This window comes from Furipterus horrens, unplaced genomic scaffold (genome assembly GCF_987537825.1).
Source record: "Furipterus horrens unplaced genomic scaffold, mFurHor1.1.pri manual_scaffold_7, whole genome shotgun sequence".
Lineage (NCBI taxonomy): Eukaryota > Metazoa > Chordata > Mammalia > Chiroptera > Furipteridae > Furipterus > Furipterus horrens.
Window position 1 is genome coordinate 136907020 of NW_028327177.1, and position 17346 is coordinate 136924365.

At 42.6% G+C, this 17346-nt stretch overlaps 1 long non-coding RNA gene across 3 annotated transcripts; it reads right to left on the minus strand.

The window, feature by feature from the left end:
- Positions 1-274: 274 nt before the first annotated feature.
- Positions 275-2308, minus strand: LOC150005324 (uncharacterized). 3 transcript variants are annotated; one of them, XR_016512441.1, is made up of 3 exons: positions 2231-2308; positions 1657-1713; positions 275-366 (listed from the first exon to the last, which is right to left on the minus strand). It is a non-coding gene; the product is annotated as an uncharacterized LOC150005324 (long non-coding RNA). The 3 variants fall into 3 exon arrangements; XR_016512442.1 differs by having other exon boundaries at positions 275-361; positions 1581-1713; XR_016512443.1 differs by having other exon boundaries at positions 1581-1713.
- Between the last annotated feature and the right edge of the window lie 15038 nt (positions 2309-17346).

Here is a 17346-nt window from a genome sequence, read left to right on the forward strand (position 1 = left end):
GTGGAGGTAGGTGGAGGTGGGCAAAGCGGGGAAGCGGGGACAGAAAGAGACTTGGCTTGGGGCGATGGGTGCACAATGTAGTGTGCAGATGATGTTTTATTAAGTTGCATACTTAAAGCTTATCCGATTTTGTGAACCAAGGCCACCCCAATAAATTCAATTAAAAACATTTTAAGAAGGCACTAAAAAAAAAAAAAAACCTCAATAATCAAGATAAATAATATATTGATGTAATATTTAAAAAATAAAAATGTATTTTAAAAAAGAACCAAGCTCCTTCTTCCTCTCTGCCCAGTCGTCCTCGGTATGTGACTTTCCTCCTCAAGGCTGCAAGCTGACTGCCGAACCTCCAGGCACCCATCTGTGCTGAGGGAGGATAACCTGTGTCCCGGTGGGATGCTCCCACCCCCGGGTACCTCTGCTTCTCTCTCATTGGTCAGAATCTGTCCTATGGTTTAGAGCACCTGGGTATTTGAGGAATTCATTTCCCGCACCCTCGAGTCTAGAGGAAAGTAAGGGGAAGGAGTGTGGGACAGATGCCGAGTGGGCCAGCCTGCAGTGTTTCTCACACAAGGTCAATGAACTCATAGTCCTGAAAGCCAAAGAATAGGTGACTGGACTCCAGACAGGGTCCTGAGGGCGTGGCTAATGTGGCTAAGCATCAGTTGATAATGAGGGTGCGGATGGTCCTAGAGCTTCAACTTTGAGGCACGAAAGTGAAGATTTCTCCAGAAGCAGACACACACGTTAGTCAGTGCAAAGACCTGTGGTTTTGTGATTCTTCTTTCCTCCTCATCAGGTATGGAACAGGAGTTGGAACTCATTTCCCTAGGAGTAGTGGGCGACCAAGGTCATAGACCCCTCTAACGGCTTGGGCAAGGTCCTCTCTCTCACTCTGCAGACTTCTCCAGGAACGGTGGGCTCTGCCCTATATGTATGCATTTCATGGATGATGGTTGGTAACTGCTGGAGACTGAACATATAACTGGGTGTGAGGGATATAAGTTTCGCACCCTATTCTCATATTTAAGTGTGGGTGAGAGCGACAATGTCACCCTACCAATAAGTGACTACATGTTCTTTCGGTGAAGGTACACAGGGACTGTTTCCACCTTTCTAGAAATCAAGATTAGAAAATTCAAGGAGAAGGTCAAGGCACTAAACCAGAGCTGGCAAGGAGGAGGACCAACCCCTGCCCAGAATGCCTGGAGAGTCCCTGCCAGAGCCTTGAGCAAGAGCCTGTCCTTCGCCTTGGTCCCAGCTGGCTTCCTGTGGGTAAGGGACCTGCCTGGGCATTCCCCATCATTCAAGAGCTCTTTGAGTAACCCTCTCCTCCCCATACGTAATTCCCCAGAATGTTCTCACACTCCCAGGAAGGCTCCTCCTTAGCCACCCCCAAGCTGTTTGTGGTTCATGATAGGAGTGGCATCAAGTAACTCCACAGGGGATGGTGAATTTCAAACATTAATTAGCATCTGGATTTCCACAAGGTAGAAAAAGAGGGAAGATGAAATTGGAAAGCCAATAGGGCTGGGGCCTCACATGAGATAATTATCTGATATCAAAAGATTTAAACAGACCTCATAGGCAAGAGAGGCTGATGGGCTTCCTCTGAAGCCAGGCTACCACGATTCAAGTACCAGTGCTGCAACTTACAAGCAGTGTGACCTTGAACAAGTTGCTTGACTTCTCTGTGCTTGAGATTTTCCTGTTCTGCAAAATGTGCATAATAATATTATTTACCATATTGAGTTATTGCAAAGATTAAATATAATAACTGTAAGGTACTTAAAAGAGTGATTGGCACATGGTAGCATTCAATAAATGTTAGTTATTAAAACAAACAAACATAAAAGTCAACTGCTTAAACAACAATTATGAAACTGTGTTGATGGACTTAAAATGTATAAAGATGTAATTTGTCTGACAATAATAGTACCAAGGAGGGATAAGGAAATGGAGCTCTGTTGGAGTAAAAATTTTGTATATTATTAAAATCAAGTTGGTATTAACCCAAACAAGATAGTTTTAAAGTTAAGATATTAATTATAATTTCCAGGTAATCTCTAAGAAAAATAGCCCCTGATACAGTAAAGGAAACAAGAGAATTAAAATAATTTACTATGAAATATTTACCTAACATAGAAGAAGGCAGTGACCAAGAAACAGAGGAACAAAAAATATATCAGAAGTGTAGAGAAAAAGGCTAAGTGGCAGATGCAAATTCTACCTTATCAATAATTATATAGGTGCAAATGGAGTAAACATCTCAATTGGAAGGCACAAATCGGCAAAAACCTGACTGAACTAGACTGAAAGACACAAACAGGTGGAAAGTAAGAGAATGGGGAAAATACATACCATGTCAACAATACCCAAAAGAAGGCTGGAGTGGCTATACCGATATCAGACAAGATAGATTTAAGCCAAAAATTGCTGCTAGTGCAAAAGAAGTACATTTTATAATGATAAAAGTTTCAATCCCTCGGGAAGGCACAATATTTATGAACATATATGTAGCTAACACCACTCCACAAACTAGAAACACAAAGCATTTCCTTAACCTAATAAAGGACATGTAAGAACTGTTCACAGCTAGTATCATACTTAATGGTAAAACACTGAATGATTTCACCCTTAAATTAAGAACAAGACAAGGAAGTCCATTCTTGACACTTCCACTCAATATTGCCTAACAAGTTCTAACCAGAGCAATTAGGCAAGAAAAAATGAATAAAAAGAGCTCCACATTGAAATGAAGGAAGTAAACATATCTCTATTCACAGATGACATGATCTGGTATATTGGGAGTCTTCAATAATCCATAATAAAACAATAGAATTAATACTAAACTAATACTAGTTAGGAGGATCCAAGTTTGCAGGATACAAGATCAATATACAAAAATAAATTGTGTATCTACACTATAGCAATGAACGATCTAAAAGGAAATAAAAAATTTCATATACAACTTAATATAAAAATAAAATACTTTGGAATTAATTTAAGAAAAGAAGTTCAATTCTTGGACACTAAAAACTACAAAATATCACTAAAAAGATAAAGACCTAAATAAGTGAAAATATCTCATTTTCACATTTTATTCCCTAACTTGATCACAGATTCAAACAATTCCTATAAAAATTCCAGTTGCCTTTAAAACACAAAACAAAACAGTATTTGACAAGAGTAGTGCAGAAGCCCCGAACCGGAGAGCTGCTTATGTGTTTATGATATTCTAAAAAAACCACCCGGAGGACGAGCAGATGTGGATAGCTGTTCATTGCTCACGTTACAGGGGAGGGCACCAACGGGGGCAGGTCTGTGGGGGAGAGACCGCACCTCCTCCAGTCTGAGGCTTGAGATAAGGGATCCCAGACAAAGGAGGCACGTGACCTATGTGCGACTCTGAACTACCTTGCCTCAGTGTGCGCGTGCAGAAAGAAAAGGTCAAGAAGCAGCCACAAGACAAGAACCGCTCCCAAAAGGAGATAAGGAGGGAGTTACAATCCATTCCCCAAACAATCCACATTCCTTCTGGCCACCAGCCAGTTGACCAGCCCTCAGTCCATGGAGCCCACAACAAGTGATCCTAAAATTCATATGGAAATGTAATAAAACCTGAGGAGTTGAAACTATCTTGAAAAAGAACAAAGTTGGAGAACTCATATTTCTGGATTTCAAAATTTACTACAAAGCTATAGTAATCAAGATAGTGTGGTACTGATCAATGGATGGAATAGGATTAAGGATATATATATATATATATATATTCTTACAATTATGGCCAACTGACCTTGGCAAAGCAGCCAGTGGGGACAGAACAATGTTTTCTCCAAAAAAAACCCTGCATGCCGGATACAGGCAAAAGAATGAAGTTGGACCTCTACCTCATACCATACACAAAAATTAACTGAGAATTAATCAAAGACCTAATGGAAGAGCTAAAATTATGAAACTCATAGGAGACATAAAACTTTATGGCCTTGGATTACAAATTGGTTTCTTAGATATGACACCAGAAGCAAAGGCAATCAAAAGAAAAAAAAAAAAAGATAAACTTTTAAAATTTATTCCTAAAACTTAAAAAGTTTTTGGCTGTAAATGATATCATCAATAAAACTCTCATCCAAAATGGAGAAAGCATTTGCAAGTCCTATATCTGATAAGAGACTTATATCGAGAATTTATATAGAACTCCTGCAAGTCAACATAAAAAAAGACAAATAATTTGATTTAAAAATAGACAAAGATTTTGAAGACATTTCTTCACAAAAGGTATGAAAATAGATAACAAGCACATGAAAAGATGTGCAACATTATTAGTACTTAGAAAAATGCTAATCAAAACCATGAGGAAATATCATTTCACATCTAGCAGGGTGACAATAATCAAAAAGAAGGACAATGACAAGTATTTCCAAGAATGAGGAGAAATCGAAACTGGCGCACAATGCTGGTGGGAATGTAAAATGCTGTGTCTGCTTTGGAAAACGTTTTTGCTATTCTTCAAAATGTTCGACATAGTTACTATATTACTCATAAATTCCACTCCTAGGTATATACCCAAGAGAACTTAAAGCATACGTCCACATAAAAATGTACACGTGAATGCTAATAGCAGCATTATTCATAATAGCCCCCCAAAACAGAAACAACCCAATTGGCCATCAACTGCCAAATGGATAGATAAATTATGGTATGTCCACACAATGGAATATTATCTGGCCATGAAAAAAAATTAAATATTGCCCTAGCGAGGTAATTCAGTTGGATGGAGTTGTTGTCTGGTACACCAAAAGGTTGCAGGTTTGATCCTCAGTCAGGGCACATGCAGGAGGCAACCATTTGATGTTTCTCTCTCACATCAGTGTTTCTCTCTCTCCCTTCCTCTCTCTCTAAAATCAATAAACATATCCTCAGGTGAGGATTGAAAAAATAAATTAGTGGTTGCCTAAGGCTGGTGGGAGGGAGAGATGCTAATGGCTTCCTTTGGAGATGATGAAAACATCCTGAAATAAGTAGCAGTGGTACACTGAAGACGCTGCGACTAAACTAAACACCAGTGAATTGGACACATTTAAAGGGTGAACTTCATGGCATGTAGATTATATGTCAAGAAATCTGTTTTTGAAAAAAGAAGAATGAATACTCTATATGAAAGTATCCAATGGTGATGTCTGCCTACAAGTCCAGTCCCTCACCTGCTCCACTTTGACTTAGTTGTAAACCTGTTAGGTATTGCACACACATATCCCGTGACGAGGTCCCTCTCACCCATACAGATATATATCATTCTGTGGTTAACACACATACACACACCTGAGGTACAGAACATCACAAGGACTGGAGCTGAGAGGTGAGACGATTTACAATTCACCGAATACAACAGAACTTGGGTAGGAGGCGGGGAGGTGTTAGGAATGTCCTAGGTTGGGAAAAGAACACAAATGTGGCAAGATAAGAAAAATAATAAGTAGTTGAAAGGAAACTGCTTTAAAAATTGAGAAAACCATGGAGTTACTGAGCAAAATCATCAAGGTTATCAAGTCTGGTGTCTTTTGGGTGATCAGAAAAATGAGCAATAGGAAATCAAACTTAAAAACAAGAGGCAGTAATGTGAACTTTTTTGGTAAGTCTTAAAGAATCACAGAAAAATGCAATCAAAAGTTATTTGCAGAAGTTCACAAAGCAACTTCAATAAAATGCAAGGCTGCAATAAAAGGGTTCTGGGTAAGGACCAGAGTGGGTCTTAGGGAGAAGTACACGTGCCAAAAAAATAATTATCTTAAGCCAGCTGTGTTCTGTTTGGGTTAATTCAGCTCCTTTTACTTCCTCTCTGATAAAATGCACGCTTTAAGTTGTGTACATTAACGTTAATGTAATAAATGGGCAATTCACTATCTCCAAAAGAAGTCAACAGCCTCGGCTGTGCTTGTACAAGTGAATCGCTAATAAGGAACACCTGTGTTAATTTCCTTTCTTAAGGAGTACAATAGCATCCTCCTTGAGGCAGCACCTTTTGATAAAATGAATAATAACATGCTTATCACATCACTTATTTCTTGTTCCTCTGATGTACCAGCAAGTATGCGTTCCTTTCAATTATCATTCTGTTACTAGTACAAAATTGTTTGCCAATAAATGTTGTATTTTTGGAGAGAGTAAAATTAGATAAAATAATAGATGCAAATCTTAGGTGACGTTTAAGATAAAAACATGATTCATGCCATCCAAAAATAAATGAATCTTTCTGTCCTAAGAATGATTGGAGGAAATTGACAAAGGTGTCATGATAATTATGGGTTCCTTCTCCAGTTCTGCTCTTCTCCAAGGATCTCCATTGAATTTTTGCAACCTCTGGTATGTATCTATTTATTATTCGGAGAGAGACACCCAGAAGTCTGTGGACTGAAGAAGGCCGGGGCAATAATGGCCTAACTTGTGCATTTCCTGAACTCTATCCATAAAGTAGGGGCTTCAGTTTCCATGGGCCAAAATGGAAATACTGCTATAGGAGGATGTAGTAGACATCATTGGTGTGGAGCGTCCCACATTCATTTCCCTTTCCTATTTGCCCTTCAGTTTCCTTTAGTAGGATTGCCTTTCGGTCATCACATAAGGTCTTATGGGACTGTCACAGAAATTCTCCTTCCACTACCTGCCCTGCCCAGCTTAAGGGAAGGTATTTGACCCAAGTCAAAGCAATTCTTTGCTCCCTTCCTGGAATATGGATCTTGAGCTGAGGAATAAAGAGACAGAAAATAAATGTAATTCCATCCAACTGGTTAGACTTGCCCATATTCTTCTCACTATGAGATGGCTACTGGGAATTCATCGTTCTGGGCTCCAAGGCAGCCTTCATGCTGACCTCTTTATCCAGCCTCTTATCCATTCTATTGCCCCTGGTGTCCTTCAGGTACATTTCTTCTTACTTAAGATAACCCAATGTAGTTACTATGATTGAAGCCAAGGAACCAGAACCAAATAATACAGAGTGTCAGTACCTCACAAATCCCACTTGGAAAGCAGCTTTTTTTTTGGGGGGGGGGGGAGTATAATTAATTGATTTCAACAAATTACATAGCCCCTAGTTCTTTCCTGTAAGATGCATATTCAATCTGAGCAGTTTAATGTTTCTTCCTCAGTTTATAAATAAGTATTTTCATATTTGTATTTTGAATTTTCTTCTCTCTTTTGCCTACTAGTCCCTCTACCATCCAGATAATACCCACCATAAGAGCACACAACTGCTTCTATTTAAGCAGTCCTTTGAAAAATATGAAAGAACTATAGTATAAGTTACATTGGAAATATTAACTTCAAAAATTACCTCTTTAGCCCTAGCTGGGTGGCTGAGTTAGTTGGAGCATCATCCCATACACCAAAAGGTTGCAGGCTTGATCCCTAGTAAGGGCAGACACCCCGGTTGCGGGTTCCATCTCCAGTTGGAGCACGTATGGGAGGCAACCAATTGATATTTCTCTCTCACATTAATGTCTCTCTCTCTCTCTCTCTCTCTCTCTCTCTCTCTCTCTCTCTCTCTCCCCCTCCTCTCTCTCTTCCTTCATCTCACTCTAGAAATCAATAAACATATGCTTGGGTGAGGATTACAAAATAATAAGAAAAGTACAGTACGTACAATTATGTACAGTACATAATACTTGATCATGATAATAAACAACTATGTTACTGGTTTGTATGTTTACTACACTTTTTATCATTACTTTAGAGTGTACCATACTTACGTTACGTGGACAGCAGCCTCATACATCAAATACTGTCTCTTGATTGCGTTCTTTTTTTGGTGCTTGATTTCTTCTTGTGTTGCTCTGTCCACCATTGTCCCAAAGTGTACAAAATCCATTACTAATGTTGTCAGTAAGTGGCCACATCAAGAGATTGACCCAGAGACAAAATTGAAACTGATTAAGGACTACAAGGTTGGAAAATCAGCGATGGCTATTGCTCACCCCTCAGGCATGTCCCATTTCACCATGGATGCAACCCTGAAGAACAAGGACAATGGGATGGAGACTGTTAAAGGACCCACTTCACTGAGGGCAACAAGACTACACAGATCTGAGAAGGGCCCGTGTCAGACATGGAGCGACTTCCAATGGCCCGGGTTGAAGGCCACACGCAGAAGCGCGCATCCCTCTCAGCATCGTGATGATCGTAGCAAGAGGTCTGCTTGCGATGCTGAAAGAAAGGGCTGGACCCAGCTATGATCTGGCTATGATGTTGGATTGACCGCCAGCTCAGGGTGTTTTAAACGATCCAGGAATTGTTCTTCAGGACATAATGTGAACGGGAGCGGTGAGTCTGCAAGGGCTGGTGTGACGGCAGCCGAGGAATGTTTGCACACTGGATATGCTCGTTGCAGAGGAGAATTTCTTGCCGGAGCAAATGTTCAATATGGGTGACACCTCCCAATTCTGGAAACAGATGCTTGGGAGGATTTTCATCCATGAGGAGCACAGGTCAATGCCAGGTTTCAAGGCTTCTGCGGACAGGAGAACGGTCTTGCTTGGGGTCGATGTTGCATGTTACAGACTAAAATCCTCTGTGATCTGGCGCAGTGAGAACCCCAGGACCTTCGAGCAGATCAATAAGGACACACGGCCAGTGTACTACAGGGGACATAAGTCAAGGGTGACGCATCTCCTCCTTCAAGATGCCCTCCTGGATTGCTATGCCAATGAGATGGGGCACCATTTGGAGAATAACAGACCTTTCCAGACTTTGCATATTATTGGTAATGCTCCCCAACAGCCTCCTTTTATTGGTGATCTTCATCGCATTTTCAAAGACATTTTTTTTCCCTCCAAGCACCACCATTTTGAATCCAACCAACGGATCAAAGCAGTGAAGGTTGGTAGGCACACTAATGAAAACATAACCAAATGCAGCCACTGACAAGGAAGCTGATGTCCCTCCAATGGTCCATAACCAGATTCGGATATAGTGATCTGGAAGATCAGCTGGACGGACCCAAGGAAGGAGCACTAGGCTTATAAGATGAGTTTATTACTGAGAGCTTAATTATTTTGGTGAGTCATTTCTACATAATCGCATGCTACTGTATAATTTTTGTTTGAAAGGTTTTATTATACTGAAAAACATTAACTTTTATGACAAAAAAAGATTCTATCTAGTGTAGCTAGCTATCTATGTTATCACTAAAATTATCACTTTTGTTTGCATACAACTCTCCCCCAGGAAAAGGATGTACATATATACCTAAATGATGGTCTACAGCAAACTAATGAGTTAGTTAATAATATAAAAGTAGCAAATAGCAATATAGATACTGCACATGCTACTGAACCCAAGAGGTAGTTAACAACAGTCTCTTTCCCCCATCTGTAGATGAAAAAAATTACATTAGATCAGAGACTACACTAAGAAAAGGGGATGGGAGCTAAGTAACACCTTCAAATGTCAAAGAAGAAAAGACCTAACTTTAGCTATTATGTGTATCTATATTCTTCAGTATAGCAAAAAAAAAAGTTTTCACAAGCTGATTTGCAGCATCTACTAACTTAAAGAAAAATCCAGAGCAGGTTATAATCTCCAGCTGAAATTACGGAAGCTCAGTATTGTTATAGAGCTAAGTCATCTGTTCTGTTGCATGCCTACCTGAACGCCCCTCCACTGCTTTCCCCTAGAGTGCCCCTTTTTCTCCCAGAAAATTCGCTGAATGCTCTGAGTTGTGCTTATGTGGGTGTTCGCTTTGTGAAAACCATTATGCTTCATGCTGTACACTTCAACTTAAAAGAAAACGAGTCTCATTTGAGACCACTTTCATGAGTCATTATCATACTTGCTTGATCTATTTTTCAAATGCTTAAATGTGCTTATCAGTCCCTGGGCTGTTATACCTTTGTCACCTGTTTCTCTGTGTTCCCAGTTTACTTGTGTTTGTTCACTTTTCCCTGTGAAACTTGAACTTCTTTGCTTGCCATGCCCTTTATAGATCTCCTGCCATGAAGTAGAGTAGGCAACGATGTGCTGGTAAACCAGCTCTTTAAAAAAATAATAAAAACCCTATGGTATGAATACCACCAACTTCAAAGTTCCAAGGTTTAACATCGAGCTCACGAAGTTCTTGAATATTTGACAACAGACCCCTGTGAACTGACAACAGTGAGCTCCAGCCGCGTAAGTTAAGCAACAAGATCATGGCTGGCTCTGCACTGGCATCCAACAGCCTTTTCACTGACTGCTCATTCACTCATGCCACCACAGAGTTCTTCCAGCTGCAGGTGTCAACCATCATAACGTATTTCAGTGTGGGACCAATGATGGGTAAAAATCGTTCCCTCTGTGCATCCCTGCGGAGCTAAAGCAAAACAAGCCAATTTGCCGAATTACTTAGAACCAAGTGTTTATTGCATCACAAACAGATATTTCCCATTTCTCAGGAAATGTAACAGAGCCAAGACACCAACTGCTGTTTGTTTTTGCCACAAGTGCAGACTAAACAGAATGGATATCCAATCAGCTGTATTAAACTGAAGGATGCATTTTCGAAAGGGTGAGGCAACACTCATGTCAGAGGGAATTATGGGGAGGAACACCTTTTGCTACTGTATAAACCTGCCCCTACAGCAATTGTTCCACGCCATAAACAATGCTGCATAGATGGGTTTTGCTTTCACCTGACATTTGCAATGGCAACATTCTAGAGGGCAATGCTTTTCCTGATTTATGAGGATCCTGTTATTTTGGCATGGACTGATCAGAAAACACAAACAAGCAATCAAACAAACACACAACCAGAAGAAAAAAGTTAAAAGAGCTGATATATGGTAGGTAAAAACTACTGAAAATAAAAATTCAGGTCTTTTCACTTTTAATTAAAGGAAATGAAAGGTGGCAAAAGGGGCCACTTAAAATCCACTCCTCAGGTTATGACTACAAATTCCTGGGGCCAGGGGACATGACTGGAAACTGAATGCTAGCCTCTGTGGCCCCTTCTTTTCCTCTCTCTTTCCTGCCTGCAACTCCACTGGCATTTGACCTTGAAATTGAACAATCACTTACTTCTATGACTTCCTTCTCTAAGCCTGGTTTTCCTAAGGAGTCAGGAGAAGTAATAGGAGGACATCAGAATGGGAGCTGGTACGAGCCCGGGGAAGATCGCAGCATCGTGACTATCCGATTTCTGATTATATGTGGATGGAGGAGATTTGGCCGCCCTGTACTTTTGAATGGTCACCCGCATGTCAATTGCCCTAGTGCTGGAACCACTACAGACTCTGGTGACAGAGGAGGGGAGAGCATCAGGCAACTCTCCCTCCATTTCACTGTGCTCTGTCTTCTGTGCACGCTTGTGCCATCCTGCCGCTCCTATCTGCCCTTTCCCTACATTCTGCTACTTCTCTCTTTTGCAGCGGTGGGCCATGAGAGCACAGTTTCCTGTGAAAGTTTTCCTGTTGCAACTGACTCCTATAACAGTACCCTGAAAAATGTCTGCTACCGTTCACCTATCATACAGCAGTATAAAAACCATCAAGCCAATACCTGTCACTGTTCTCCATACCTAAGCCAAATGTCATGCTCATCAGCAAATAAAAATGAAAACAAGTGTCCCGGGAAGCGGTCCCTGAAAGAGAGTTTAATGCCCTGGAGGTCGCCGCCCGTGGGAAGGAGGGAGAAAGTGGGATTGGCCAGAAGGAAAAACAGAGCCATGATGCAGGCTCGATAGGAGCAGACGTAGGCTGATCCGGACTGGTCCAACTTGGGTGGGAAGAGTCAGTCCTTTATATTCCTACCTACAGCCACGGGTAGGGGTGAGCCTTCCGCAGAAGGGCAGGCTTTGGTGAGCTGGCTCTCTGTGACGGGTGCGGGTCCTGAAGGGACTGAAGGCTGGAAGCTGTTCCCCTCAACTGTCACAGCAGCTGGGGCAATAAGGCCTTCCTCGAAGAGGGGTTTGGGTACCACAGCTTCACATCCCCCACCACAAATCTCCTTACCCTGAAAAACGTCCGTCATCGTTCACCTCTCATACATTCTTTATAAGAGCACAAGAGACTAACTGGTAATACATTAAAAATTATTTGTGATTTCAATTCAATAAATGTTGCTGGAGCAATTAGATATCTACAGGCAATAAAAAAAAAAACACCCTTGATTCAAATTTCTCACTTCATACAAATACTAACTCAAAATGGATCATGTCCATCACTGGTGTGGCTTGCCTGGTTAGAGTGTTGTCCTGTGCACTGAAAGGTCGTGGGTTTTACTCCCGGTCAGGGCACATACCTAGGTTGAGGGTTCGGTCCTCAGTGGGAGCGTGTATGGGAGGCAACTGATTGATGCTTCTCTCCCTCTCAGATCAATCCATGTATCTGCAGGCAAGGATTTAAAACGTGGATCATGGACTTAAATGTAACATGTAAAACCATAGGACTTAGAAAAAGACAAAGGAGAAAATCTTTGGAAACTCACATTAGGCAAAAAGTTCTTAGACAACATCAAAAGTTTAAGTCATTAAAAATCAAAACATTAGATTTTATTAAGTTGAAAACTTTGTTCTGCAAAAGCCATGTGAAGAGGATGAGAAGACAAGCTCATGTGGAAGGAAATATATGCAACCACATATATGACAAAGAACTGGTATCTAGAAAATATAAAAGGGTCTCAAAACTCAACAGTTAGAAAATGGGCAAAAGACACAGAAATGGGCAAAAGACATAAGCTGACATTTCATTGAAAAGGATATACGGATGGCAGGCAAATAAGCATATTTTGAAAAGATGCTCGCTATCACTAGGCAGATTAAGACCACAGTGGTACATCACTACACATCTATCAAAATGGCTACAAAATAGAGAAACAGCAAATGCTGGCAAGGATGTGAGAAAACTAAATCTATTACGTTTTGCTGGTGGGAACAGAAAACGGTACAGTCACTCTGGGCAATAGTTTGGTAGTTTCTTGGAAAACCAAAATGTACTATCATGTGACTTAGCAATTGGACTCCTGGACATTTACTCCAGAAAAATGAAAACTTAGGTTCACACAAAAACCTGTCCACAAATATTTATGGCAGCTTTATTTGTAATATCACCAAACTGAAAACAACCCAGATGTTCTTCAACACGAATATTACCTAAATGAACTATTGATACACATAATGACTTAAATGAATCTCCAGGGAATTATGTTGAGGGAGCGAGAGAAAGAGAGAGAGAGAGAGAGAGAATATATTTCAAAAGGTTACATATTGTATTATTTCATTTATATAACTTTCTTGAAATGATGAAACTACAGAGGCCGATTATTCATTACCAGAGGTGAAGGATGGAGGGGTCGTCTGTGAAGGAGAGAAGTAGCTGTGGTTCCCAGAAGTTAAATCGCTGGGCCAGAGGGCATATTAACTTCACATCCAGGAGTCCCTCTCTATATCGTGGCTCACTTATCGCAGCCTCACTGTATCGCGGGATTTTTAAAAATATTATATTTAATTACTTATCACCGATTTTTTGCTATATCGCAGGATTTTGCGGTACTGTATACATACGTTGTTAATGTTACATAGGTTTAAGAGAGTAGAATAAATGTAAGGTTCCTACTTCGCGGCAGGGGAGGTGTCTAGAATGTAATAACCGCGATAAGTGAAGGAATACTGTATTTAAATAGGTAACAACCGAACTGTTTTCCAAATGGCTGTACCAGTTGGCAGTCCCATCGACTGGGTGGAAACAGTCCCCGTTGATCCAGGTTCTTCAGTACCATGAACCTTCCTCATTTATGTCATCATGGTTTGAATTTGCATTTCCTTGATCACAGATCCGTCGGCAGCCGTCCGTCTCGAGAGACGATGGTGTAGCTTCTTAAGTGTCTATCTGCACCGCCGAGAATGGTTGTGCAGTCCGACTCGGGAGTGACACGGTATCTGTCTCCTCCCATGTTGAATCGACATCTTGCGATGACGCTGGAGTGTCCTCTCCAGTGAAGCTGAAGCTACAGAGCCTTGAGAGACGATGGTGTAGCTTCTTAAGAGTCTATCTGCACCGCCGAGAATGGCTGTGCAGTCCGACTCGGGAGTGACACGGTATCTGTCTCCTCCCGTGTTGAATCGACATCTTGCGATGACGCTGGAGTGTCCTCTCCAGTGAAGCTGAAGCTACAGAGCCTGGGCAGGGTGATATGGAGGGTCTGCTGTTGCCCATGCAGCAGACCCCCCCTCTCTTCGCAGCTGAAGGATCCAAGGGAAAGACGGAGTCAATACAGCTTGGCTTCAGGTGCGCCGCAGGAGTTGCCGGTGTTGACTACAACGTCAAACCGCCTTAGGGACTCCGGCTCCGGATTTTCTGTCGGGGTTTACTCCCTTAGCCTTTCCCCTGAAGAGGTATGCCGCAAGACAGCGGAGGTTTTTTGGAATCAGAGTTTTCCTTCTCTGATCACAGATCAATATCAGTATTTTGTCTATTTATGGATTGAAAGTTTTCTAAAAATCTACTTTCTATTTTTCTATTCAATTTTTCTTTATATATTAAAGATGATAGTAAAACTTGGTCTGCTTCCTATTTTTACATTGTATTTTATTTTGTCTTTTTTTTCACAGAGATGTTTTAAATTTTGATGTGGTTAAATTAATCTCTTTTCCTTCACGGCCTGGCATATGTATCTTGCTGAAGAAGGCCTTCTATCTGGTTCTGAGAGTCCAGTTGACATTCATTGGCTAGTCAGTTTCTTGTCTCTGGAGGGCAGCTCTATCCCTTAGGGACATGGTGCATGCCTATCATGGAGGAGCTAGCTCTAAACCCCTCAGGCTTCACTCCAGACTTTAATCGCCCTCATACCTCCCCCATCCCCAAACCCATAAACACCTTGAAAACAACTTGGCACTACAGAATGTTGGAAAGAATGTTGGGACTTACCTAGTCTTAAACTCTCGTTTTCATAGATGAGGAGTGTAAGATCTAGATCTTGCTGTTCAACGCGGTAGCCATTAGCTCCATGTGTGTTTTTAAATTTAAGTTAATTAAAATTAAAACTTCGGTCACACTAGCCAGATTTCAAACACTTCATGGCTACATGGCTCATGTCTACTATATTTAGAACATTTCCATCACTGTAGCAAGTTCCAGTGGATGACGCTGCTCTGGAGCTTTCCTACTTAAAGAGTTGTCTGTTCACTGGCAGCAGGATGACAGGCATCCCTGGGAGCTGGTTAGAAATAGAGAATCTCAATTCAGAAAATCAGGCCCCACCTCAGGCCTACAGAGTCTGAATCTGGAATTTAACAAGATCCCCAGATTAGAGGCTGAGAAGTCTTAATCATGTGACCCGCCCCCCCATCACCCCGCCCCCCCCCCCGCCCCCACAAGGTCATACAGCTGATCGCTGTCCATCCAGGCTCTTCCCTTGACCCAGCTACCATTTCCCTTCCCTTCCTATGTTCTTCTTATCTCTCTGCCACACCTGCCTTCTCACTTTAATCATGGCATTTTATAAGCATTTATAGGGCCGCCAGGCCACTTAAGTCCTCGGAAAACCCTCCATGCCTTTACTCTCGTTCTGCTTTGCAGGTGTTTGCCTGGCAGACTTGTGATCAAGGCCCAGACCCTGTCGTGGCTGTGCTGTTATTCAGCACTTCTCCCGGAGAATCTCTGTTGAGAGTTGGCAGGGGGCACTAGAAATTAAAGCCAACTTTGAAACCAGTGGGGCACGAATCATCAACCTATGGCACACTTGGTCTTGGTGATATAATGACAGCATTCAGGTCTCTAGACTCCCTCCAGAGCCCTGGGGTACAGTAGGTGAAACAAACAATGTACTTGCCTTGAAGGCATCACCTCTGACTATCTGATTGGAGAGTTCAGAGTAGGCACCCTGTGATCTCCCAACATAAGTACAACTCACTCAAGGTAATTGGTTAGTAGGTCACCAAAAGGGTTAAGGCGCTGGCAGCTCTTTCGCCTCCTCGCTGCGCAGCAGCCATAGGCATCTACGAGAGGAAGCTCTGGGTCCACAAAGACTCAGAGAGTGCACGTACGCCAGGAAGGCGCTGCGAGAATTGCATTTTTGGGTTTTGTTACTGAGCTCAATACCACCGGGCTGGGACTGTACTCCAGGCAGCCGAGTCCCCAACAAACCAGGCTGGCCAGTACGGAAGAAGGTGCCCCTAATGTAGATAGAGTCTGAGAGGTGGAGAAGGTAGAGGGTCAGTTTATGCAGGTACACGACAAGTCTCTAACAATATCATGAGTTCCTCAAAAGTTGTCTTGTATGTCCTAGCCTTCCCTAAGATATTTATAAACTGGATCAAATACCATAAAGTATGTATTGTTATGACTATGCTCAAGGGATTATGAGCGGTTTTTTTCTTTAAATCACACAGAAAACATCATCCCTATCCTCAAGGAACGTCCAGTGTAGCTGGGAGGATATTCACTAATGTCCGTTTCAAAGCCATAACAATCATACAAGGCTGAGAACCCGAGGACAGCAGAGATCGTTTGAAGTACAGGGACTCGGGAGACACAGGGTGCAATGACGGGGGAAACGGAGGGAAGAAGAGCGATGAACTGCGTTAGAAATAAAGGCTCGGACGTTCGCGCAGGCTCCGTAAAGGCACGAGCCCCGCCTCGGGGCTTCCTTTCTCAGCGCCTAGAACAGAGTGGGCATAGCGCAGGCACAGGGCGGGCACACGGTACATACACAGATGCAGGGTAAGGAGCAGTGTCGTTACAAAAGCAGGCAGTATCTGATGGCTAAAAGCTTGAAAGCAGGTCAAGAAACGTTGACATTTATATTAGGGATTGCCCCTCGAGCATTCTTTACACCCCTCCCGCATACACAGGGCTGGGCAGGTAGGAGTTGCTGGCGTTCGCTTCCGCTGTGGCCCCAGCGTCTAGCGCAGTGGATATGGGTGGACTGAAGGGTCCTGTGAGTCTCCCTCGCCCTTCGCTACCCACCTGCGGGGAAGGGCTGGCGGAAGGCCACATGTCCCCTCCAATTCAGCATTTCCATTCGCCATTAAGCATCAATCGGACACTTATCTTGGCTCCTTCAGGGCAAGGTCGCGTCCCAGTCCCAGGGTACTACCTGCCAGTGCCAGAGGATGAGGCACTAATACGGTCATCGAAATTAGTTACTCCATAAATCTGACTCGTGAGTCTCACCAGGCCCTCGAGGTTGACCATCCGGTCCAGCGCCCACACAGAAGCGCTTAGGGCAAGATGACGCATGCGTGGCAGGTGGTTGGCTGCGGGGGCGGGAGCAGAGCGGCGGGGGGAGGGGCCGGAGCCGGGCACGCGCCTGCGCGCGGCCGCGCCGCCCGGCTGTGCGAGTGGGCGGGCGGCGCATGCGTGGGCCGTGGCGGCCTTA